Source organism: Carcharodon carcharias, chromosome 10 (genome assembly GCF_017639515.1).
Source record: "Carcharodon carcharias isolate sCarCar2 chromosome 10, sCarCar2.pri, whole genome shotgun sequence".
NCBI lineage: Eukaryota > Metazoa > Chordata > Chondrichthyes > Lamniformes > Lamnidae > Carcharodon > Carcharodon carcharias.
In genome coordinates this window covers 636,822-660,324 of record NC_054476.1, presented here as the reverse complement: position 1 = coordinate 660,324, position 23,503 = coordinate 636,822, and the positions used below count along the sequence as shown (strand labels likewise).

The 23,503-nt window shown below is 57.5% G+C and overlaps 1 protein-coding gene across 2 annotated transcripts in view; it reads right to left on the bottom strand.

The window, feature by feature from the left end:
• Nucleotides 1-22,564, bottom strand: part of nat10 (N-acetyltransferase 10) — a 173,654-nt gene extending 151,090 nt beyond the window's left edge. The window contains exon 1 of one of the 2 annotated variants that reach the window (XM_041198131.1): nucleotides 22,427-22,564. The gene's annotated coding sequence lies outside the window, so the exon portion shown is untranslated. Of the gene's footprint in view, nucleotides 1-22,415 lie in introns of both variants that reach the window. The other variant, XM_041198130.1, reaches the window with a different exon arrangement.
• Between the last annotated feature and the right edge of the window lie 939 nt (nucleotides 22,565-23,503).

The window sequence follows — 23,503 nt, the reverse complement described above, 5'->3', positions numbered from 1 at the left end:
CTCTCTCTCTCTCTCTCTCTGTTCCGGGGTACATGCTCGCTCTCTCTCTCTCTCTGTTCCGGGGTACACGCTCTCTCTGTTCCAGGGTACACGCTCGCTCTCTCTCTCTCTCTGTTCCGGGGAACACGCTCGCTCTCTCCCTCTCTCTCTGTACCGGGGTACACGCTCGCTCTCTCCCTCTCTCTCTGTACCGGGGTACACGCTCGCTCTCTCTCTCTCTGTTCCGGACTACACGTTCTCTCTCTCCCTCTGTTCTGGGGTACACGCTCTCTCTCTCTCTCTCTTCCGGGGTACACGCTCGCTCTCTCTCTCTCTTCCGGGGTACACGCTCGCTCTCTCTCTCTCTCTCTGGGGTACACGCTCGCTCTCTCTCTCTTTGTTCCGGAGTACACGCTCGCTCTCTCTGTTCCGGGATACATGCTCGCTCTCTCTCTCTCTCTCTGTTCCGGGGTACACGCTCGCTCGCTCTCTCTCTTTGTTCCGGGGTACACGCTTGCTCGCTCTCTCTCTCTGTTCCGGGATACACGCTCTTTCTCTCTCTCTTTGTTCCGGGGTACACGCTCGCGCTCTCTCTTTCTGTTCCGGGGTACACGCTCTCTCTCTCTGTTCCGGGGTACACGCTCCCTCTCTCTCTGTACCGGGGTACACGCTCTCTCTCTCTCTCTGTTCCGGGCTACACGTTCTCTCTCTCTCTGTTCCGGGGTACACGCTCTCTCTCTCTCTGTTCCGGGGTACACGCTCTCTCTCTCTCTGTTCCGGGGTACACGCTCTCTCTCTGTTCCGGGGTACACGCTCGCTCTCTCTTCCGGGGTACACGCTCGCTCTCTCTCTCTCTCTTCTGGGGTACACGCTCGCTCTCTCTCTCTTTGTTCCAGAGTACACGCTTGCTCTCTCTCTCTCTGTTCCAGGGTACACGCTCTCTCTCTTTGTTCCGGGGTACACGCTCGCTCGCTCTCTCTCTTTGTTCCGGGGTACACGCTTGCTCGCTCTCTCTCTCTGTTCCGGGATACACGCTCTTTCTCTCTCTCTTTGTTCCGGGGTACACGCTCGCGCTCTCTCTTTCTGTTCCGGGGTACACGCTCTCTCTCTCTGTTCCGGGGTACACGCTCCCTCTCTCTCTGTACCGGGGTACACGCTCTCTCTCTCTCTCTCTCTCTCTCTGTTCCGGGCTACACGTTCTCTCTCTCTCTGTTCCGGGGTACACGCTCTCTCTCTCTCTGTTCCGGGGTACACGCTCTCTCTCTCTCTGTTCCGGGGTACACGCTCTCTCTCTGTTCCGGGGTACACGCTCGCTCTCTCTTCCGGGGTACACGCTCGCTCTCTCTCTCTCTCTTCTGGGGTACACGCTCGCTCTCTCTCTCTTTGTTCCAGAGTACACGCTTGCTCTCTCTCTCTCTGTTCCGGGGTACACGCTCTCTCTCTCTCTCTCTTTGTTCCGGATTACACGCTTGCTCGCTCTCTCTCTCTGTTCTGGGGTACACGCTCTCTCTCTCTCTCTTTGTTCCGGGGTACACGCTTGCTCGCTCTCTCTCTCTGTTCTGGGGTACACGCTCTCTCTCTCTCTCTGTTCCGGACTACACGTTCTCTCTCTCCCTCTGTTCCGGGGCACACGCTCTCTCTCTCTCTGTTCCGGGGTACACGCTCTCTCTCTCTCTGTTCCGGGGTACACGCTCTCTCTCTCTCTGTTCCGGGGTACACGCTCTCTCTCTCTCTGTTCCGGGGTACACGCTCTCTCTCTGTTCCGGGGTACACGCTCTCTCTCTCTGTTCTGGGATACATGCTCGCTCGCTCTCTCCCTCTGTTCTGGGATACATGCTCACTCGCTCTCTCTCTCTGTTCCGGGGCACACGCTCGCTCGCTCTCTCTCTGTTCCAGGGTACACGCTTGCTCTCTCTGTTCTGGGGTACACGCTCTCTCTCTCTCTCTCTTCCGGGGTACACGCTCGCTCTCTCTCTCTTTGTTCTGGGGTACACGCTCTCTCTCTCTGTTCCGGGCTACACGCTCGCTCTCTCTGTTCCAGGGTACACGCTCTCTATCTCTGTTCCGGGGTACATGCTCGCTCTCTATCTCTGTTCCGGGGTACATGCTCGCTCTCTCTCTCTCTCTCTCTCTCTGTTCCGGGGTACACGCTCGCTCTCTCTCTCTCTCTGTTCCGGGGTACACGCTCGCTCTCTCTCTCTCTCTCTTCTGGGGTACACGCTCGCTCTCTCTCTCTTTGTTCTGGGGTACACGCTCTCTCTCTCTCTCTGTTCCGGGTACACACTCGCTCTCTCGGTTCCAGGGTACACGCTCTCTATCTCTGTTCCGGGGTACATGCTCGCACTCTCTCTCTGTTCCGGGGTACATGCTCACTCGCTCTCTTTGTCCCGGGGTACACACTTGCTCGCTCTCTCTCTCTGTTCCGGGGTACACGCTCTCTCTTTCTGTTCCAGGGTACACGCTCGCTCTCTTTCTGTTCCGGGGTACACGGTCGCTCTCTCTCTCTCTGTTCCGGGGTACATGCTCGCTCTCTCTCTCTCTCTCTGTTCCGGGGTACACGCTCTCTCTCTCTCTCTCTGTTCCGGGGTACACGCTCTCTCACTCTCTCTGTTCCGGGGTACACGCTCTCTCTCTCTCTCTGTTCCGGGGTACACGCTCTCTCTCTCTCTCTCTGTTCCGGGGTACACGCTCTCGCTCTCTCTCTTCCGGGGTACACGCTCTCGCTCTCTCTCTTCCGGGGTACACGCTCTCGCTCTCTCTCTTCCGGGGTACACGCTCTCCCTCTCTCTCTTCCGGGGTACACGCTCTCGCTCTCTCTCTTCCGGGGTACACGCTCTCGCTCTCTCTCTCCCGGGGTACACGCTCGCTCTCTCTCTGTTCCGGGGTACACGCTCTCGCTCTCGGTTCCGGAGTACACGCTCGCTCTCTCTCTCTGTTCGGGGTACATGCTCGCTCTCTCTCTTTTCCGGGGTACACGCTCGCTCTCTCTCTCTCTCTGTTCCGGGGTACACGCTCGCTCTCTCCCTCTCTCTCTGTACCGGGGTACACGCTCGCTCTCTCTCTCTCTCTGTTCCGGGGTACACGCTCGCTCTCTCTCTCTCTCTGTTCCGGGGTACACGCTCGCTCTCTCTCTCACTCTGTTCCGGGGTACACGCGCTCTCTCTCTCTCTTCCGGGGTACACGCTTGCTCTCTCTCTCTCTCTCTGGGGTACACGCTCGCTCTCTCTCTCTTTGTTCCGGAGTACACGCTCGCTCTCTCTCTCTCTGTTCCCGGGTACACGCTCTCTCTCTCTCTGTTCCGGGATACATGCTCGCTCTCTCTCTCTCTCTCTGTTCCGGGGTACACGCTCGCTCGCTCTCTCTCTTTGTTCCGGGGTACACGCTTGCTCGCTCTCTCTCTCTGTTCCGGGATACACGCTCTCTCTCTCTCTTTTTGTTCCGGGGTACACGCTTGCTCGCTCTCTCTCTCTGTTCCGGGGTACACGCTCTTTCTCTCTCTCTTTGTTCCGGGGTACACGCTCGCGCTCTCTCTTTCTGTTCCGGGGTACACGCTCTCTCTCTCTGTTCCGGGGTACACGCTCTCTCTCTCTGTTCCGGGGTACACGCTCTCTCTCTCTCTGTTCCGGGGTACACGCTCTCTCTCTCTCTCTGTTCCGGGGTACACGCTCTCTCTCTCTCTCTCCCCTCCAGGGTACACGCTCGCTCTCTCTCTCTCTCTCTCTCTGTTCCGGGGTACATGCTCTCTCTCTCTCTGTTCCGGGTTACACGCTCTCCCTCGCTCTCTGTTCCGGGGTACACGCTTGCTCTCATCTCTCTTCCGGGGTACACGCTCGCTCTCGCTCTCTCTCTGTTCCGGGGTACACGCTTGCCCTCTCTCTGTCTCTGTTCCAGGGTACACGCTCGCTCTCTCTCTCTCTTTATTCTGGGGTACACGCTCTCTCTCTCTGTCTCTGTTCCGGGGTATACGCTCTCTCTCTCTCTCTCTCTCTGTCTCTGTTCCGGGGTACACGCTCTCTCTCTGTCTCTGTTCCGGGGTACACGCTCGCACTCTCTTTGTTCCGGGCTACACGCTCGCACTCTCTCTCTCTCTCTGTTCCGGGGTACACGCTCGCTCTCTCTCTCTCTCTTCTGGGGTACACGCTCTCTCTCTCTCTCTCTGTTCCGGGGTACACTCTCTCTCTCTCTCTGTTGCGGGGTACACGCTCTCTCTCTCTCTCTGTTCCGGGGTACACGCTCTCTCACTCTCTCTGTTCCGGGGTACACGCTCTCTCTCTCTCTCTGTTCCGGGGTATACGCTCTCTCGCTCTCTCTCTTCCGGGGTACACGCTCTCTCGCTCTCTCTCTTCCGGGGTACACGCTCTCGCTCTCTCTCTTCCGGGGTACACGCTCTCGCTCTCTCTCTTCCGGGGTACACGCTCTCGCTCTCTCTCTTCCGGGGTACACGCTCTCGCTCTCTCTCTTCCGGGGTACACGCTCTCGCTCTCTCTCTCCCGGGGTACACGCTCGCTCTCTCTCTGTTCCGGGGTACACGCTCTCGCTCTCGGTTCCGGAGTACACGCTCGCTCTCTCTCTCTGTTCGGGGTACATGCTCGCTCTCTCTCTTTTCCGGGGTACACGCTCGCTCTCTCCCTCTCTCTCTGTACCGGGGTACACGCTCTCTCTCTCTGTTTCGGGGTACACGCTCGCTCTCTCCCTCTCTGTTCCGGGGTACACGCTCGCTCTCTCTCTCTGTTCCGGGGTATACACTCTCTCTCTGTCTCAGTTCCGGGGTATACTCTCTCTCTCTCTCTGTTCCGGGGTACACACCCTCTCTCTCTGTTCCGGGGTACATGCTCGCTCTCTCTCTCTCTCTGTTCCGGGGTACACGCTCGCTCTCTCTCTCTCTCTCTGTTCCGGGGTACACGCTCGCTCTCTCTCTCTCTCTCTGTTCCGGGGTACACGCTCGCTCTCTATCTCTCTCTGTTCCGGGGCACACGCTCGCTCGCTCTCTCTATTCCAGGGTACACGCTCGCTCTCTCTGTTCTGGGGTACACGCTCGCTCTCTCTCTCTTTGTTCCGGGGTACACGCTCTCTCTCTCTGTTCCGGGTACACACTCGCTCTCTCTGTTCCAGGGTACACGCTCTCTATCTCTGTTCCGGGGTAAATGCTCGCACTCTCTCTCTGTTCCGGGGTACATGCTCACTGGCTCTCTTTGTCCCGGGGTACACGCTTGCTCGCTCTCCCTCTCTGTTCCGGGGTACATGCTCGCTCTCTCTCTCTCTGTTCCGGGGTACACGCTCGCTCTCTCTCTCTGTTCTGGGGTACACGCTCGCTCTCTCTCTCTCTCTCTGTTCCGGGGTACACGCTCTCTCTCTCTCTGTTCCGGGGTACACGCTCTCTCACTCTCTGTTCCGGGGTACACGCTCTCTCACTCTCTGTTCCGGGGTACACGCTCGCTCTCTCTCTCTCTGTTCCGGGGTACACGCTCGCTCTCTCTTTGTTCTGGGGTACACACTCTCTCTCTCTCTCTTTGTTCCGGGGTACACGCTCTCTCTCTCTCTTCTGGGGTACACGCTCGCTCTCTCTCTCTCTCTCTGGGGTACACGCTCGCTCTCTCTCTCTTTGTTCCGGAGTACACGCTCGCTCTCTCTCTCTCTCTGTTCCGGGGTACACGCTCTCTCTCTCTGTTCCGGGATACATGCTCGCTCTCTCTCTCTCTCTGTTCCGGGGTACACGCTCGCTCGCTCTCTCTCTTTGTTCCGGGGTACACGCTTGCTCGCTCTCTCTGTTCCGGGATACACGCTCGCTCTCTCTCTTTTTGTTCCGGGGTACACGCTTGCTCGCTCTCTGTTCCGGGGTACACGCTCTCTCTCTCTCTCTATTTGTTCCGGGGTACACGCTCTCTCTCTCTCTGTTCCGGGGTATACGCTCTCTCTCTCTCTGTGTCTGTTCCGGGGTAAATGCTCTCTCTCTCTCTCTCTGTTCTGGGGAACACGCTCTCTCTCGCTCTCTGTTCCGGGGTACACGTTAATTCTCTCTCTCTGTTCCGGGGTACACGCTCGCTCTCTCTCTCTCTCTCTGTTCCGGGGTACACGCTTGCTCGCTCTCTCTCTCTGTTCCGGGATACACGCTCTCTCTCTCTCTTTTTGTTCCGGGGTACACGCTTGCTCGCTCTCTCTCTCTGTTCCGGGGTACACGCTCTTTCTCTCTCTCTTTGTTCCGGGGTACACGCTCGCGCTCTCTCTTTCTGTTCCGGGGTACACGCTCTCTCTCTCTGTTCCGGGGTACACGCTCTCTCTCTCTCTGTTCCGGGGTACACGCTCTCTCTCTCTCTGTTCCGGGGTACACGCTCTCTCTCTCTCTCTGTTCCGGGGTACACGCTCTCTCTCTCTCTCTCTCCCCTCCAGGGTACACGCTCGCTCTCTCTCTCTCTCTCTCTCTGTTCCGGGGTACATGCTCTCTCTCTCTCTGTTCCGGGTTACACGCTCTCCCTCGCTCTCTGTTCCGGGGTACACGCTTGCTCTCATCTCTCTTCCGGGGTACACGCTCGCTCTCGCTCTCTCTCTGTTCCGGGGTACACGCTTGCCCTCTCTCTGTCTCTGTTCCAGGGTACACGCTCGCTCTCTCTCTCTCTTTATTCTGGGGTACACGCTCTCTCTCTCTGTCTCTGTTCCGGGGTATACGCTCTCTCTCTCTCTCTGTCTCTGTTCCGGGGTACACGCTCTCTCTCTGTCTCTGTTCCGGGGTACACGCTCGCTCTCTCTTCCGGGGTACACGCTCGCTCTCGCTCTCTCTCTGTTCCGGGGTACACGCTTGCCCTCTCTCTGTCTCTGTTCCAGGGTACACGCTCGCTCTCTCTCTCTCTTTATTCTGGGGTACACGCTCTCTCTCTCTGTCTCTGTTCCGGGGTATACGCTCTCTCTCTCTCTCTGTCTCTGTTCCGGGGTACACGCTCGCACTCTCTCTCTTTGTTCCGGGCTACACGCTCGCACTCTCTCTCTCTCTCTGTTCCGGGGTGCACGCTCGCTCTCTCTCTCTCTCTTCTGGGGTACACGCTCTCTCTCTCTCTCTCTCTGTTCCGGGGTACACTCTCTCTCTCTCTCTGTTCCGGGGTACACGCTCTCTCTCTCTCTGTTCCGGGGTACACGCTCTCTCTCTCTCTGTTCCGGGGTACACGCTCTCTCACTCTCTCTGTTCCGGGGTACACGCTCTCTCTCTCTCTCTCTGTTCCGGGGTACACGCTCTCTCTCTCTCTCTGTTCCGGGGTACACGCTCTCGCTCTCTCTCTGTTCCGGGGTACACGCTCTCGCTCTCTCTCTTCCGGGGTACACGCTCTCGCTCTCTCTCTTCCGGGGTACACGCTCTCGCTCTCTCTCTTCCGGGGTACACGCTCTCGCTCTCTCTCTTCCGGGGTACACGCTCTCGCTCTCTCTCTCCCGGGGTACACGCTCTCGCTCTCGGTTCCGGAGTACACGCTCGCTCTCTCTCTCTGTTCGGGGTACATGCTCGCTCTCTCTCTTTTCCGGGGTACACGCTCGCTCTCTCTCTCTCTGTTCCGGGGTACACGCTCGCTCTCTCCCTCTCTCTCTGTACCGGGGTACACGCTCTCTCTCTCTGTTTCGGGGTACACGCTCGCTCTCTCCCTCTCTGTTCCGGGGTACACGCTCGCTCTCTCTCTCTTTGTTCCGGGGTACACACTCTCTCTCTCTCTCTCTGTGTTCCGGGGTACACGCTCGCTCTCTCTCTCTCTCTCTCTCTGTTCCGGGGTACACGCTCGCTCTCTCTCTCTCTCTGTTCCGGGGTACACGCTCGCTCTCTCTCTCTCTCTGTTCCGGGGTACACGCTCGCTCTCTCTCTCTCTCTGTTCCGGGGTACACGCTTGCTCTCTCTCTCACTCTGTTCCGGGGTACACGCGCTCTCTCTCTCTCTGTTCCGGGGTATACACTCTCTCTCTGTCTCAGTTCCGGGGTATACTCTCTCTCTCTCTCTGTTCCGGGGTACACACCCTCTCTCTCTCTCTGTTCCGGGGTACATGCTCGCTCTCTCTCTCTCTCTGTTCCGGGGTACACGCTCGCTCTCTCTCTCTCTCTCTGTTCCGGGGTACACGCTCGCTCTCTCTCTCTCTCTCTGTTCCGGGGCACACGCTCGCTCGCTCTCTCTCTCTATTCCAGGGTACACGCTCGCTCTCTCTCTCTTTGTTCCGGGGTACACGCTCTCTCTCTCTCTCTGTTCCGGGTACACACTCGCTCTCTCTGTTCCAGGGTACACGCTCTCTATCTCTGTTCCGGGGTAAATGCTCGCACTCTCTCTCTGTTCCGGGGTACATGCTCACTGGCTCTCTTTGTCCCGGGGTACACGCTTGCTCGCTCTCCCTCTCTGTTCCGGGGTACATGCTCGCTCTCTCTCTCTGTTCCGGGGTACACGCTCGCTCTCTCTCTCTGTTCTGGGGTACACGCTCGCTCTCTCTCTCTCTCTCTGTTCCGGGGTACACGCTCTCTCTCTCTCTGTTCCGGGGTACACGCTCTCTCACTCTCTGTTCCGGGGTACACGCTCTCTCACTCTCTGTTCCGGGGTACACGCTCTCTCACTCTCTGTTCCGGGGTACACGCTCTCTCACTCTCTGTCCCGGGGTACACGCTCGCTCACTCTCTCTCTGTTCCGGGGTACACGCTCGCTCTCTCTTTGTTCTGGGGTACACACTCTCTCTCTCTCTCTTTGTTCCGGGGTACACGCTCTCTCTCTCACTTCCGGGGTACACGCTCGCTCTCTCTCTCTCTCTCTGGGGTACACGCTCGCTCTCTCTCTCTTTGTTCCGGAGTACACGCTCGCTCTCTCTCTCTCTCTGTTCCGGGGTACACGCTCTCTCTCTCTCTGTTCCGGGATACATGCTCGCTCTCTCTCTCTCTCTCTTCCGGGGTACACGCTCGCTCGCTCTCTCTCTTTGTTCCGGGGTACACGCTTGCTCGCTCTCTCTGTTCCGGGATACACGCTCTCTCTCTCTCTTTTTGTTCCGGGGTACACGCTTGCTCGCTCTCTCTCTCTGTTCCGGGGTACACGCTCTTTCTCTCTCTCTTTGTTCCGGGGTACACGCTCGCGCTCTCTCTTTCTGTTCCGGGGTACACGCTCTCTCTCTCTCTGTTCCGGGGTACACGCTCTCTCTCTCTCTGTTCTGGGGTACATGCTCTCTCTCTCTCTCTATTTGTTCCGGGGTACACGCTCTCTCTCTCTCTCTGTTCCGGGGTATACGCTCTCTCTCTCTCTGTGTCTGTTCCGGGGTAAAAGCTCTCTCTCTCTCTCTCTCTCTGTTCTGGGGAACACGCTCTCTCTCGCTCTCTGTTCCGGGGTACACGTTAGTTCTCTCTCTCTGTTCCGGGGTACACGCTCGCTCTCTCTCTCTCTGTTCCGGGGTACACGCTTGCTCGCTCTCTCTCTCTGTTCCGGGATACACGCTCTCTCTCTCTGTGTCTGTTCCGGGGTAAATGCTCTCTCTCTCTCTCTCTCTCTCTCTGTTCTGGGGAACACGCTCTCTCTCGCTCTCTGTTCCGGGGTACACGTTAGTTCTCTCTCTCTGTTCCGGGGTACACGCTCGCTCTCTCTCTCTCTCTGTTCCGGGGTACACGCTCTCTCTCTCTCTGTTCCGGGGTACACGCTCGCTCTCTGTCTCTCTGCTCTGGGATACACGCTTGCTCTCTCTCTCTCTGTTCCAGGGTACACGCTCGCTCTCTCTCTCTCTGTTCCGGGGTACACGCTCGCTCTCTCTGTTCCAGGGTATACGCTCTCTCTCTCTCTCTGTCTCTGTTCCGGGGTACACGCTCTCTCTCTCTGTTCCGGGGTACACGCCCTCTCTCTCTCTCTGTTCTGGGGTACATGCTCGCTCGCTCTCTGTTCTGGGGTACACACTCGCTCTCTCTCTCAGTTCCATGGTACACGCTCGCTCTCTCTCTCTCTCTCTGTTCCAGGGTACACGCTCGCTCGCTCTCTCTCTTTGTTCCGGGGTACATGCTTGCTCGCTCTCTCTGTTCCGGGATACACGCTCTCTCTCTCTCTTTTTGTTCCGGGGTACACGCTTGCTCGCTCTCTCTCTCTGTTCCGGGGTACACGCTCTTTCTCTCTCTCTTTGTTCCGGGGTACACACTCGCGCTCTCTCTTTCTGTTCCTGGGTACACGCTCTCTCTCTCTGTTCCGGGGTACACGCTCTCTCTCTCTCTGTTCCGGGGTGCACGCTCTCTCTCTCTCTGTTCCGGGGTGCACGCTCTCTCTCTCTCTCTGTTCCGGGGTACACGCTCTCTCTCTCTCTCTCTCTCCCCTCCAGGGTACACGCTCGCTCTCTCTCTCTCTCTCTGTTCCGGGGTACATGCTCTCTCTCTCTCTGTTCCGGGTTACACGCTCTCCCTCGCTCTCTGTTCCGGGGTACACGCTTGCTCTCATCTCTCTTCCGGGGTACACGCTCGCTCTCGCTCTCTCTCTGTTCCGGGGTACACGCTTGCCCTCTCTCTGTCTCTGTTCCAGGGTACACGCTCGCTCTCTCTCTCTTTATTCTGGGGTACACGCTCTCTCTCTCTGTCTCTGTTCCGGGGTATACGCTCTCTCTCTCTGTCTCTGTTCCGGGGTACACGCTCTCTCTCTGTCTCTGTTCCGGGGTACACGCTCGCACTCTCTCTCTTTGTTCCGGGCTACACGCTCGCACTCTCTCTCTCTCTCTCTGTTCCGGGGTACACGCTCGCTCTCTCTCTCTCTTCTGGGGTACACGCTCTTTCTCTCTCTCTTTGTTCCGGGGTACACGCTCGCGCTCTCTCTTTCTGTTCCGGGGTACACGCTCTCTCTCTCTCTGTTCCGGGGTACACGCTCTCTCTCTCTCTGTTCCGGGGTACACGCTCTCTCTCTCTCTCTCTGTTCCGGGGTACACGCTCTCTCTCTCTCTCTCCCCTCCAGGGTACACGCTCGCTCTCTCTCTCTCTCTCTCTCTGTTCCGGGGTACATGCTCTCTCTCTCTCTGTTCCGGGTTACACGCTCTCCCTCGCTCTCTGTTCCGGGGTACACGCTTGCTCTCATCTCTCTTCCGGGGTACACGCTCGCTCTCGCTCTCTCTCTGTTCCGGGGTACACGCTTGCCCTCTCTCTGTCTCTGTTCCAGGGTACACGCTCGCTCTCTCTCTCTCTTTATTCTGGGGTACACGCTCTCTCTCTCTGTCTCTGTTCCGGGGTATACGCTCTCTCTCTCTCTCTCTCTCTGTCTCTGTTCCGGGGTACACGCTCTCTCTCTGTCTCTGTTCCGGGGTACACGCTCGCACTCTCTTTGTTCCGGGCTACACGCTCGCACTCTCTCTCTCTCTCTGTTCCGGGGTACACGCTCGCTCTCTCTCTCTCTCTTCTGGGGTACACGCTCTCTCTCTCTCTCTCTGTTCCGGGGTACACTCTCTCTCTCTCTCTGTTGCGGGGTACACGCTCTCTCTCTCTCTCTGTTCCGGGGTACACGCTCTCTCACTCTCTCTGTTCCGGGGTACACGCTCTCTCTCTCTCTCTGTTCCGGGGTACACGCTCTCTCGCTCTCTCTCTTCCGGGGTACACGCTCTCTCGCTCTCTCTCTTCCGGGGTACACGCTCTCTCTCTCTCTCTGTTCCGGGGTATACGCTCTCTCTCTCTCTGTGTCTGTTCCGGGGTAAATGCTCTCTCTCTCTCTCTCTCTCTGTTCTGGGGAACACGCTCTCTCTCGCTCTCTGTTCCGGGGTACACGTTAGTTCTCTCTCTCTGTTCCGGGGTACACGCTCGCTCTCTCTCTCTCTGTTCCGGGGTACACGCTTGCTCGCTCTCTCTCTCTGTTCCGGGATACACGCTCTCTCTCTCTGTGTCTGTTCCGGGGTAAATGCTCTCTCTCTCTCTCTCTGTTCTGGGGAACACGCTCTCTCTCGCTCTCTGTTCCGGGGTACACGTTAGTTCTCTCTCTCTGTTCCGGGGTACACGCTCGCTCTCTCTCTCTCTCTGTTCCGGGGTACACGCTCTCTCTCTCTCTGTTCCGGGGTACACGCTCGCTCTCTGTCTCTCTGCTCTGGGATACACGCTTGCTCTCTCTCTCTCTGTTCCAGGGTACACGCTCGCTCTCTCTCTCTCTGTTCCGGGGTACACGCTCGCTCTCTCTGTTCCAGGGTATACGCTCTCTCTCTCTCTCTGTCTCTGTTCCGGGGTACACGCTCTCTCTCTCTGTTCCGGGGTACACGCCCTCTCTCTCTCTCTGTTCTGGGGTACATGCTCGCTCGCTCTCTGTTCTGGGGTACACACTCGCTCTCTCTCTCAGTTCCATGGTACACGCTCGCTCTCTCTCTCTCTGTTCCGGGGTACACACCCTCTCTCTCTCTCTGTTCCGGGGTACATGCTCGCTCTCTCTCTCTCTCTGTTCCGGGGTACACGCTCGCTCTCTCTCTCTCTCTCTGTTCCGGGGTACACGCTCGCTCTCTCTCTCTCTCTCTGTTCCGGGGCACACGCTCGCTCGCTCTCTCTCTCTATTCCAGGGTACACGCTCGCTCTCTCTCTCTTTGTTCCGGGGTACACGCTCTCTCTCTCTCTCTGTTCCGGGTACACACTCGCTCTCTCTGTTCCAGGGTACACGCTCTCTATCTCTGTTCCGGGGTAAATGCTCGCACTCTCTCTCTGTTCCGGGGTACATGCTCACTGGCTCTCTTTGTCCCGGGGTACACGCTTGCTCGCTCTCCCTCTCTGTTCCGGGGTACATGCTCGCTCTCTCTCTCTGTTCCGGGGTACACGCTCGCTCTCTCTCTCTGTTCTGGGGTACACGCTCGCTCTCTCTCTCTCTCTCTGTTCCGGGGTACACGCTCTCTCTCTCTCTGTTCCGGGGTACACGCTCTCTCACTCTCTGTTCCGGGGTACACGCTCTCTCACTCTCTGTTCCGGGGTACACGCTCTCTCACTCTCTGTTCCGGGGTACACGCTCTCTCACTCTCTGTCCCGGGGTACACGCTCGCTCACTCTCTCTCTGTTCCGGGGTACACGCTCGCTCTCTCTTTGTTCTGGGGTACACACTCTCTCTCTCTCTCTTTGTTCCGGGGTACACGCTCTCTCTCTCACTTCCGGGGTACACGCTCGCTCTCTCTCTCTCTCTGGGGTACACGCTCGCTCTCTCTCTCTTTGTTCCGGAGTACACGCTCGCTCTCTCTCTCTCTCTGTTCCGGGGTACACGCTCTCTCTCTCTCTGTTCCGGGATACATGCTCGCTCTCTCTCTCTCTCTCTTCCGGGGTACACGCTCGCTCGCTCTCTCTCTTTGTTCCGGGGTACACGCTTGCTCGCTCTCTCTGTTCCGGGATACACGCTCTCTCTCTCTCTTTTTGTTCCGGGGTACACGCTTGCTCGCTCTCTCTCTCTGTTCCGGGGTACACGCTCTTTCTCTCTCTCTTTGTTCCGGGGTACACGCTCGCGCTCTCTCTTTCTGTTCCGGGGTACACGCTCTCTCTCTCTCTGTTCCGGGGTACACGCTCTCTCTCTCTCTGTTCTGGGGTACATGCTCTCTCTCTCTCTCTATTTGTTCCGGGGTACACGCTCTCTCTCTCTCTCTGTTCCGGGGTATACGCTCTCTCTCTCTCTGTGTCTGTTCCGGGGTAAATGCTCTCTCTCTCTCTCTCTCTCTGTTCTGGGGAACACGCTCTCTCTCGCTCTCTGTTCCGGGGTACACGTTAGTTCTCTCTCTCTGTTCCGGGGTACACGCTCGCTCTCTCTCTCTCTGTTCCGGGGTACACGCTTGCTCGCTCTCTCTCTCTGTCCCGGGATACTCGCTCTCTCTCTCTGTGTCTGTTCCGGGGTAAATGCTCTCTCTCTCTCTCTCTGTTCTGGGGAACACGCTCTCTCTCGCTCTCTGTTCCGGGGTACACGTTAGTTCTCTCTCTCTGTTCCGGGGTACACGCTCGCTCTCTCTCTCTCTCTGTTCCGGGGTACACGCTCTCTCTCTCTCTGTTCCGGGGTACACGCTCGCTCTCTGTCTCTCTGCTCTGGGATACACGCTTGCTCTCTCTCTCTCTGTTCCAGGGTACACGCTCGCTCTCTCTCTCTCTGTTCCGGGGTACACGCTCGCTCTCTCTGTTCCAGGGTATACGCTCTCTCTCTCTCTCTGTCTCTGTTCCGGGGTACACGCTCTCTCTCTCTGTTCCGGGGTACACGCCCTCTCTCTCTCTCTGTTCTGGGGTACATGCTCGCTCGCTCTCTGTTCTGGGGTACACACTCGCTCTCTCTCTCAGTTCCATGGTACACGCTCGCTCTCTCTCTCTCTCTCTGTTCCAGGGTACACGCTCGCTCGCTCTCTCTCTTTGTTCCGGGGTACATGCTTGCTCGCTCTCTCTGTTCCGGGATACACGCTCTCTCTCTCTCTTTTTGTTCCGGGGTACACGCTTGCTCGCTCTCTCTCTCTGTTCCGGGGTACACGCTCTTTCTCTCTCTCTTTGTTCCGGGGTACACACTCGCGCTCTCTCTTTCTGTTCCGGGGTACACGCTCTCTCTCTCTGTTCCGGGGTACACGCTCTCTCTCTCTCTGTTCCGGGGTGCACGCTCTCTCTCTCTCTGTTCCGGGGTGCACGCTCTCTCTCTCTCTCTGTTCCGGGGTACACGCTCTCTCTCTCTCTCTCTCTCCCCTCCAGGGTACACGCTCGCTCTCTCTCTCTCTCTCTGTTCCGGGGTACATGCTCTCTCTCTCTCTGTTCCGGGTTACACGCTCTCCCTCGCTCTCTGTTCCGGGGTACACGCTTGCTCTCATCTCTCTTCCGGGGTACACGCTCGCTCTCGCTCTCTCTCTGTTCCGGGGTACACGCTTGCCCTCTCTCTGTCTCTGTTCCAGGGTACACGCTCGCTCTCTCTCTCTTTATTCTGGGGTACACGCTCTCTCTCTCTGTCTCTGTTCCGGGGTATACGCTCTCTCTCTCTGTCTCTGTTCCGGGGTACACGCTCTCTCTCTGTCTCTGTTCCGGGGTACACGCTCGCACTCTCTCTCTTTGTTCCGGGCTACACGCTCGCACTCTCTCTCTCTCTCTCTGTTCCGGGGTACACGCTCGCTCTCTCTCTCTCTTCTGGGGTACACGCTCTTTCTCTCTCTCTTTGTTCCGGGGTACACGCTCGCGCTCTCTCTTTCTGTTCCGGGGTACACGCTCTCTCTCTCTCTGTTCCGGGGTACACGCTCTCTCTCTCTCTGTTCCGGGGTACACGCTCTCTCTCTCTCTCTCTGTTCCGGGGTACACGCTCTCTCTCTCTCTCTCCCCTCCAGGGTACACGCTCGCTCTCTCTCTCTCTCTCTCTCTGTTCCGGGGTACATGCTCTCTCTCTCTCTGTTCCGGGTTACACGCTCTCCCTCGCTCTCTGTTCCGGGGTACACGCTTGCTCTCATCTCTCTTCCGGGGTACACGCTCGCTCTCGCTCTCTCTCTGTTCCGGGGTACACGCTTGCCCTCTCTCTGTCTCTGTTCCAGGGTACACGCTCGCTCTCTCTCTCTCTTTATTCTGGGGTACACGCTCTCTCTCTCTGTCTCTGTTCCGGGGTATACGCTCTCTCTCTCTCTCTCTCTCTGTCTCTGTTCCGGGGTACACGCTCTCTCTCTGTCTCTGTTCCGGGGTACACGCTCGCACTCTCTTTGTTCCGGGCTACACGCTCGCACTCTCTCTCTCTCTCTGTTCCGGGGTACACGCTCGCTCTCTCTCTCTCTCTTCTGGGGTACACGCTCTCTCTCTCTCTCTCTGTTCCGGGGTACACTCTCTCTCTCTCTCTGTTGCGGGGTACACGCTCTCTCTCTCTCTCTGTTCCGGGGTACACGCTCTCTCACTCTCTCTGTTCCGGGGTACACGCTCTCTCTCTCTCTCTGTTCCGGGGTACACGCTCTCTCGCTCTCTCTCTTCCGGGGTACACGCTCTCTCGCTCTCTCTCTTCCGGGGTACACGCTCTCTCTCTCTCTCTGTTCCGGGGTATACGCTCTCTCTCTCTCTGTGTCTGTTCCGGGGTAAATGCTCTCTCTCTCTCTCTCTCTCTGTTCTGGGGAACACGCTCTCTCTCGCTCTCTGTTCCGGGGTACACGTTAGTTCTCTCTCTCTGTTCCGGGGTACACGCTCGCTCTCTCTCTCTCTGTTCCGGGGTACACGCTTGCTCGCTCTCTCTCTCTGTTCCGGGATACACGCTCTCTCTCTCTGTGTCTGTTCCGGGGTAAATGCTCTCTCTCTCTCTCTCTGTTCTGGGGAACACGCTCTCTCTCGCTCTCTGTTCCGGGGTACACGTTAGTTCTCTCTCTCTGTTCCGGGGTACACGCTCGCTCTCTCTCTCTCTCTGTTCCGGGGTACACGCTCTCTCTCTCTCTGTTCCGGGGTACACGCTCGCTCTCTGTCTCTCTGCTCTGGGATACACGCTTGCTCTCTCTCTCTCTGTTCCAGGGTACACGCTCGCTCTCTCTCTCTCTGTTCCGGGGTACACGCTCGCTCTCTCTGTTCCAGGGTATACGCTCTCTCTCTCTCTCTGTCTCTGTTCCGGGGTACACGCTCTCTCTCTCTGTTCCGGGGTACACGCCCTCTCTCTCTCTCTGTTCTGGGGTACATGCTCGCTCGCTCTCTGTTCTGGGGTACACACTCGCTCTCTCTCTCAGTTCCATGGTACACGCTCGCTCTCTCTCTCTCTGTTCCAGGGTACACGCTCGCTCGCTCTCTCTCTTTGTTCCGGGGTACATGCTTGCTCGCTCTCTCTGTTCCGGGATACACGCTCTCTCTCTCTCTTTTTGTTCCGGGGTACACGCTTGCTCGCTCTCTCTCTCTGTTCCGGGGTACACGCTCTTTCTCTCTCTCTTTGTTCCGGGGTACACACTCGCGCTCTCTCTTTCTGTTCCGGGGTACACGCTCTCTCTCTCTGTTCCGGGGTACACGCTCTCTCTCTCTCTGTTCCGGGGTGCACGCTCTCTCTCTCTCTCTGTTCCGGGGTACACGCTCTCTCTCTCTCTCTCTCTCCCCTCCAGGGTACACGCTCGCTCTCTCTCTCTCTCTCTGTTCCGGGGTACATGCTCTCTCTCTCTCTGTTCCGGGTTACACGCTCTCCCTCGCTCTCTGTTCCGGGGTACACGCTTGCTCTCATCTCTCTTCCGGGGTACACGCTCGCTCTCGCTCTCTCTCTGTTCCGGGGTACACGCTTGCCCTCTCTCTGTCTCTGTTCCAGGGTACACGCTCGCTCTCTCTCTCTTTATTCTGGGGTACACGCTCTCTCTCTCTGTCTCTGTTCCGGGGTATACGCTCTCTCTCTCTGTCTCTGTTCCGGGGTACACGCTCTCTCTCTGTCTCTGTTCCGGGGTACACGCTCGCACTCTCTCTCTTTGTTCCGGGCTACACGCTCGCACTCTCTCTCTCTCTCTCTGTTCCGGGGTACACGCTCGCTCTCTCTCTCTCTTCTGGGGTACACGCTCTCTCTCTCTCTCTCTGTTCCGGGGTACACTCTCTCTCTCTCTCTGTTCCGGGGTACACGCTCTCTCTCTCTGTTCCGGGGTACACGCTCTCTCTCTCTCTCTGTTCCGGGGTACACGCTCTCTCTCTCTCTCTGTTCCGGGGTACACGCTCTCTCTCTCTCTCTGTTCCGGGGTACACGCTCTCTCTCTCTCTCTCTCTGTTCCGGGGTACACGCTCTCTCTCTCTCTCTGTTCCAGGGTACACACTCTCGCTCTCTCTCTTCCGGGGTACACGCTCTCGCTCTCTCTCTTCCGGGGTACACGCTCTCGCTCTCTCTCTTCCGGGGTACACGCTCTCGCTCTCTCTCTTCCGGGGTACACGCTCTCGCTCTCTCTCTTCCGGGGTACACGCTCTCGCTCTCTCTCTTCCGGGGTACACGCTCTCGCTCTCTCTCTCCCGGGGTACACGCTCGCTCTCTCTCTGTTCCGGGGTACACGCTCTCGCTCTCGGTTCCGGAGTACACGCTCGCTCTCTCTCTCTGTTCGGGGTACATGCTCGCTCTCTCTCTTTTCCGGGGTACACGCTCGCTCTCTCTCTCTCTCTGTTCCGGGGTACACGCTCGCTCTCTCCCTCTCTCTCTGTACCGGGGTACACGCTCTCTCTCTCTGTTTCGGGGTACACGCTCGCTCTCTCCCTCTCTGTTCCGGGGTACACGCTCGCTCTCTCTCTCTTTGTTCCGGGGTACACGCTCTCTCTCTCTCTCTGTGTTCCGGGGTACACGCTCGCTCTCTCTCTCTCTCTGTTCCGGGGTACACGCTCGCTCTCTCTCTCTCTCTGTTCCGGGGTACACGCTCGCTCTCTCTCTCACTCTGTTCCGGGGTACACGCGCTCTCTCTCTCTCTGTCTCTGTTCCGGGTTATACACTCTCTCTCTGTCTCAGTTCCGGGGTATACTCTCTCTCTCTCTCTGTTCCGGGGTATACTCTCTCTCTCTCTCTGTTCCGGGGTACACACCCTCTCTCTCTCTCTGTTCCGGGGTACATGCTCGCTCTCTCTCTCTCTGTTCCGGGGTACACGCTCGCTCTCTCTCTCTCTCTGTTCCGGGGTACACGCTCGCTCTCTCTGTTCTGGGGTACACGCTCGCTCTCTCTCTCTTTGTTCCGGCGTACACGCTCTCTCTCTCTGTTCCGGGTACACACTCGCTCTCTCTGTTCCAGGGTACACGCTCTCTATCTCTGTTCCGGGGTAAATGCTCGCACTCTCTCTCTGTTCCGGGGTACATGCTCACTGGCTCTCTTTGTCCCGGGGTACACGCTTGCTCGCTCTCCCTCTCTGTTCCGGGGTACATGCTCGCTCTCTCTCTCTGTTCCGGGGTACACGCTCGCTCTCTCTCTCTGTTCTGGGGTACACGCTCGCTCTCTCTCTCTCTCTCTGTTCCGGGGTACACGCTCTCTCTCTCTCTCTGTTCCGGGGTACACGCTCTCTCTCTCTCTGTTCCGGGGTACACGCTCTCTCACTCTCTGTTCCGGGGTACACGCTCGCTCTCTCTCTCTCTGTTCCGGGGTACACGCTCGCTCTCTCTTTGTTCTGGGGTACACACTCTCTCTCTCTCTCTTTGTTCCGGGGTACACGCTCTCTCTCTCTCTTCCGGGGTACACGCTCGCTCTCTCTCTCTCTCTCTGGGGTACACGCTCGCTCTCTCTCTCTTTGTTCCGGAGTACACGCTCGCTCTCTCTCTCTCTGTTCCGGGGTACACGCTCTCTCTCTCTGTTCCGGGATACATGCTCGCTCTCTCTCTCTCTGTTCCGGGGTACACGCTCGCTCGCTCTCTCTCTTTGTTCCGGGGTACACGCTCGCTCGCTCTCTCTGTTCCGGGATACACGCTCTCTCTCTCTCTTTTTGTTCCGGGGTACACGCTTGCTCGCTCTCTCTTTTTGTTCCGGGGTACACGCTCTTTCTCTCTCTCTTTGTTCCGGGGTACACGCTCTCTCTCTCTCTGTCTCTGTTCCGGGGTACACGCTCTCTCTCTCTCTGTCTCTGTTCCGGGGTACACGCTCTCGCTCTCTCTGTCTCTGTTCCGGGGTACACGCTCTCGCTCTCTCTGTCTCTGTTCCGGGGTACACGCTCTCGCTCTCTCTGTCTCTGTTCCGGGGTACACGCTCTCGCTCTCTCTGTTCCGGGGTACACGCTCTCGCTCTCTCTGTTCCGGGGTACACGCTCTCGCTCTCTCTGTTCCGGGGTACACGCTCTCGCTCTCTCTGTTCCGGGGTACACGCTCTCGCTCTCTCTGTTCCGGGGTACACGCTCTCGCTCTCTCTGTTCCGGGGTACACGCTCTCGCTCTCTCTGTTCCGGGGTACACGCTCTCGCTCTCTCTGTTCCGGGGTACACGCTCTCGCTCTCTCTGTTCCGGGGTACACGCTCTCGCTCTCTCTGTTCCGGGGTACACGCTCTCGCTCTCTCTGTTCCGGGGTACACGCTCTCGCTCTCTCTGTTCCGGGGTACACGCTCTCGCTCTCTCTGTTCCGGGGTACACGCTCTCGCTCTCTCTGTTCCGGGGTACACGCTCTCGCTCTCTCTGTTCCGGGGTACACGCTCTCGCTCTCTCTGTTCCGGGGTACACGCTCTCGCTCTCTCTGTTCCGGGGTACACGCTCTCGCTCTCTCTGTTCCGGGGTACACGCTCTCGCTCTCTCTGTTCCGGGGTACACGCTCTCGCTCTCTCTGTTCCGGGGTACACGCTCTCGCTCTCTCTGTTCCGGGGTACACGCTCTCGCTCTCTCTGTTCCGGGGTACACGCTCTCGCTCTCTCTGTTCCGGGGTACACGCTCTCGCTCTCTCTGTTCCGGGGTACACGCTCTCGCTCTCTCTGTTCCGGGGTACACGCTCTCGCTCTCTCTGTTCCGGGGTACACGCTCTCGCTCTCTCTGTTCCGGGGTACACGCTCTCGCTCTCTCTGTTCCGGGGTACACGTTCTCGCTCTCTCTGTTCCGGGGTACACGCTCTCGCTCTCTCCCTGTTCCGGGGTACACGCTCTCGCTCTCTCCCTGTTCCGGGGTACACGCTCTCGCTCTCTCTCTCCCGGGGTACACGCTCGCTCTCTCTCTGTTCCGGGGTAGACGCTCTCGCTCTCGGTTCCGGGGTACAGGCTCGCTCTCTCTCTCTCTGTTCCGGGGTACATGCTCTCTCTCTCTCTCTGTTCCGGGGTACATGCTCCCTCTCTATCTCTCCGTTCCGGGGTACACGCTCGCTCTCTCTGTCTCTGTTCCAGGGTACACGCTCTCTCTCTCTGTCTCTGTTCCAGGGTACACGCTCTCTCTCTCTCTGTTCCGGGGTACACGCTCTCTCTCTCTCTGTTCCGGGGTACACGCTCTCTCTCTCTCTCTGTTCCGGGGTACACGCTCTCTCTCTCTCTGTTCCGGGGTACACGCTCTCTCTCTCTCTTTGTTCCGGGGTACACGCTTGCTCGCTCTCTCTCTCTGTTCTGGGGTACACGCTCTTGTCTCTCTCTCTCTGTTCCGGGGTACACGCTCTCTCTCTCTCTGTTCCGGGGTACACGCTCTCTCTCTCTCTGTTCCGGGGTACACGCTCTCTCTCTCTCTCTGTTCCGGGGTACACGCACTCTCTTGCTCTCTGTCCCAGGGTACACGCTCGCTCTCTCTCTCTCTCTGTTCCGGAGTACACGCTCGCTCTCTCTCTCTCTCTCTCTCTGTTCCGGGGTACACGCTTGCTCTCTCTCTCTCTGTTCCGGGGTACATGCTCGCGCTCTCTTTCTCTGTTCCGGGGTACACGCTCGCTCTCTCTCTCTCTTTGTTCCGGGGTACACGCTCTCTCTCTCTCTGTTCCGGGGTACACGCTCGCTCTCTCTCTCTCTGTTCCGGGGTACACGCTCTCTCTCTCTGTCTCTGTTCCGGGGTACACGCTCGCTCTCTCTCTCTATTTGTTCCGGGGTACACGCTCGCTCTCTCTCTGTCCCTGTTCCGGGGTATACGCTCGCTCTCTCTATGTCTGTTCCGGGGTACATGCTCTCTCTCTTCTCTCTGTTCTGGGGTACACGCTCTCTCTCGCTCTCTGTTCCGGGGTACACGCTCGCTCTCTCTCTCTCTCTGTTCCGGGGTACACGCTCGCTCTCATTCTCTGTTCCGGGGTACACGCTCTCTCTCTCTCTCTCTCTGTCTCTGTTCCGGGGTACACGCTCTCTCTCTCTCTCTGTCTCTGTTCCGGGGTACACGCTCTCTCTCTCTCTCTGTCTCTGTTCCGGGGTACACGCTCTCTCTCTCTCTGTCTCTGTTCCGGGGTTCACGCTCGCTCTCTCTCTCTCTCTGTTCCGGGGTACACGCTCGCTCTCTCTCTCTCTCTCTTTGTTCCGGGGTACACGCTCTCTCTCTGTTCCGGGGTACACTCTCGTTCTCTCTCTCTCTTTGTTCCGGGGTACACGCTCTCTCTCTCTCTCTCTGTCTCTGTTCTGGGGTACACGCTCGCTCTCTCTCTCTCTCTGTTCCGGGGTACACGCTCTATCTCTCTCTCTCTGTTCTGGGGTACACGCTCTCTCTCTCTCTGTTCCGGGGTACACGCTCTCTCTCTCTCTCTGTTCCGGGGTACACGCTCTCTCTCTCTCTCTGTTCCGGGGTACACGCTCTATCTCTCTCTCTCTGTTCCGGGGTACACGCTCTCTCTCTCTCTCTCTGTTCCGGGGTACACGCTCTCTCTCTCTCTCTCTGTTCCGGGGTACACGCTCTCGCTCTCGGAGTACACGCTCACTCTATCTGAGGGGCAGGAGGTTTAGTGGGGTTGTGAGGAAAAACTTTTTTACCCAGAGGGTGGTGACGGTCTGGAATGCGCTGCCTGGGAGGGTGGTGGAGGAGGGTTGCCTCACATCCTTTAAAAAGTATCTGGATGAGCACTTGGCACATCATAACATTCAAGGCTATGGGCCAAGTGCTGGTAAATGGGGTTTGGGAGGTAGGTCAGGTGTTTCTCACGTGTGGGTGATTCTCTCTATTCTGGGGCCCCCTCCCCCTCCCCACGTGGGTCTCTCTGTTTCCCGGGGTTTGCGTCACCTTTTTCTCACCGTCTCCGCTCTTGACCTTCTCCTGGCTCCGGGTCCGAGTCCGAGTTTCTCTCACAATCCGGGTCGGAACCGGTTCTGAAGCCAAAAACCGAAGCGCGAGGGAAGCGGAACCGGAAACTGGACTCAGGGCCTAACCTGCAATCGGCCATTGCTGATGACATCAGAGGTATTTCTGTCCAATCAGCTTCACCGGACGTCAAATAGGCGGAGCCAGAACTCGGAGGCAAAAAACTCCCGAAAATAAAAACACCAAAATAATAAAATATTAAAAACCCCAAAACAAAAAATCCTAACTAATAAAAACTCAGGATTATTAATAATTGTACCTACACCACAGAGACTGCAGAGGTTCATGAAGGCAGCTCACCACCTTCTCAGGGGCAACTGGAATGGGCAATAAATGCTGACCCAGCCAGTGACACCCCATCCCGTAAATGAATTAAAAAAAGTGGGGGTGATGTCCAGGTCAATGTGCAAGGAAAGGCTCTGATGAGTCCATGTCTGCCTCCTGGGGAGTGAATTGAGGGTGGGCGTGGTATGGAGGAAGGGTGAGAATGACAAGGGCAGGTGAGGCGATAGGGTGGGAGGGTGAGGGCTCTATGGTATCAGTAGATGGGATGACGAGGGTGGTTAGTGGGAACTCAGAGGCAGACACGGACCATGGGGGTGGGAAGGAGAATGTTGTGGATGTTAATTTGGATGGGGGTGGGATTTTCGGGAAGGAAGGGAATGTGCACGTTCACCTGGACATCCCCGAAAGGATTGTGGCTGGTAGGTCATGGAGGGGAGGTGGAAGGTGATGCCAGGGCGGCGACAGTGATGGGAGAGAGGAAATGGGTGACTGGGGGCAGGGAAAAGACAGGGAGCGCACAATGCAGTGAAACCAGAGCATGCGGCTAAATCGAAAGTGAAACGAGAGTCATGGTAGGTGAGATCAGGTGCTGCATGGGAGTGTGATCAGTGGGTGGGTGGAGATGAAGGTCAGCTCTGTTGGTCAACTGAAAGCGAACCCCAGCAGGCAGCATTCAAAACGCTCAGGACAGTCAGGTGTGTGAGATACATGAAGGATCCGCATGT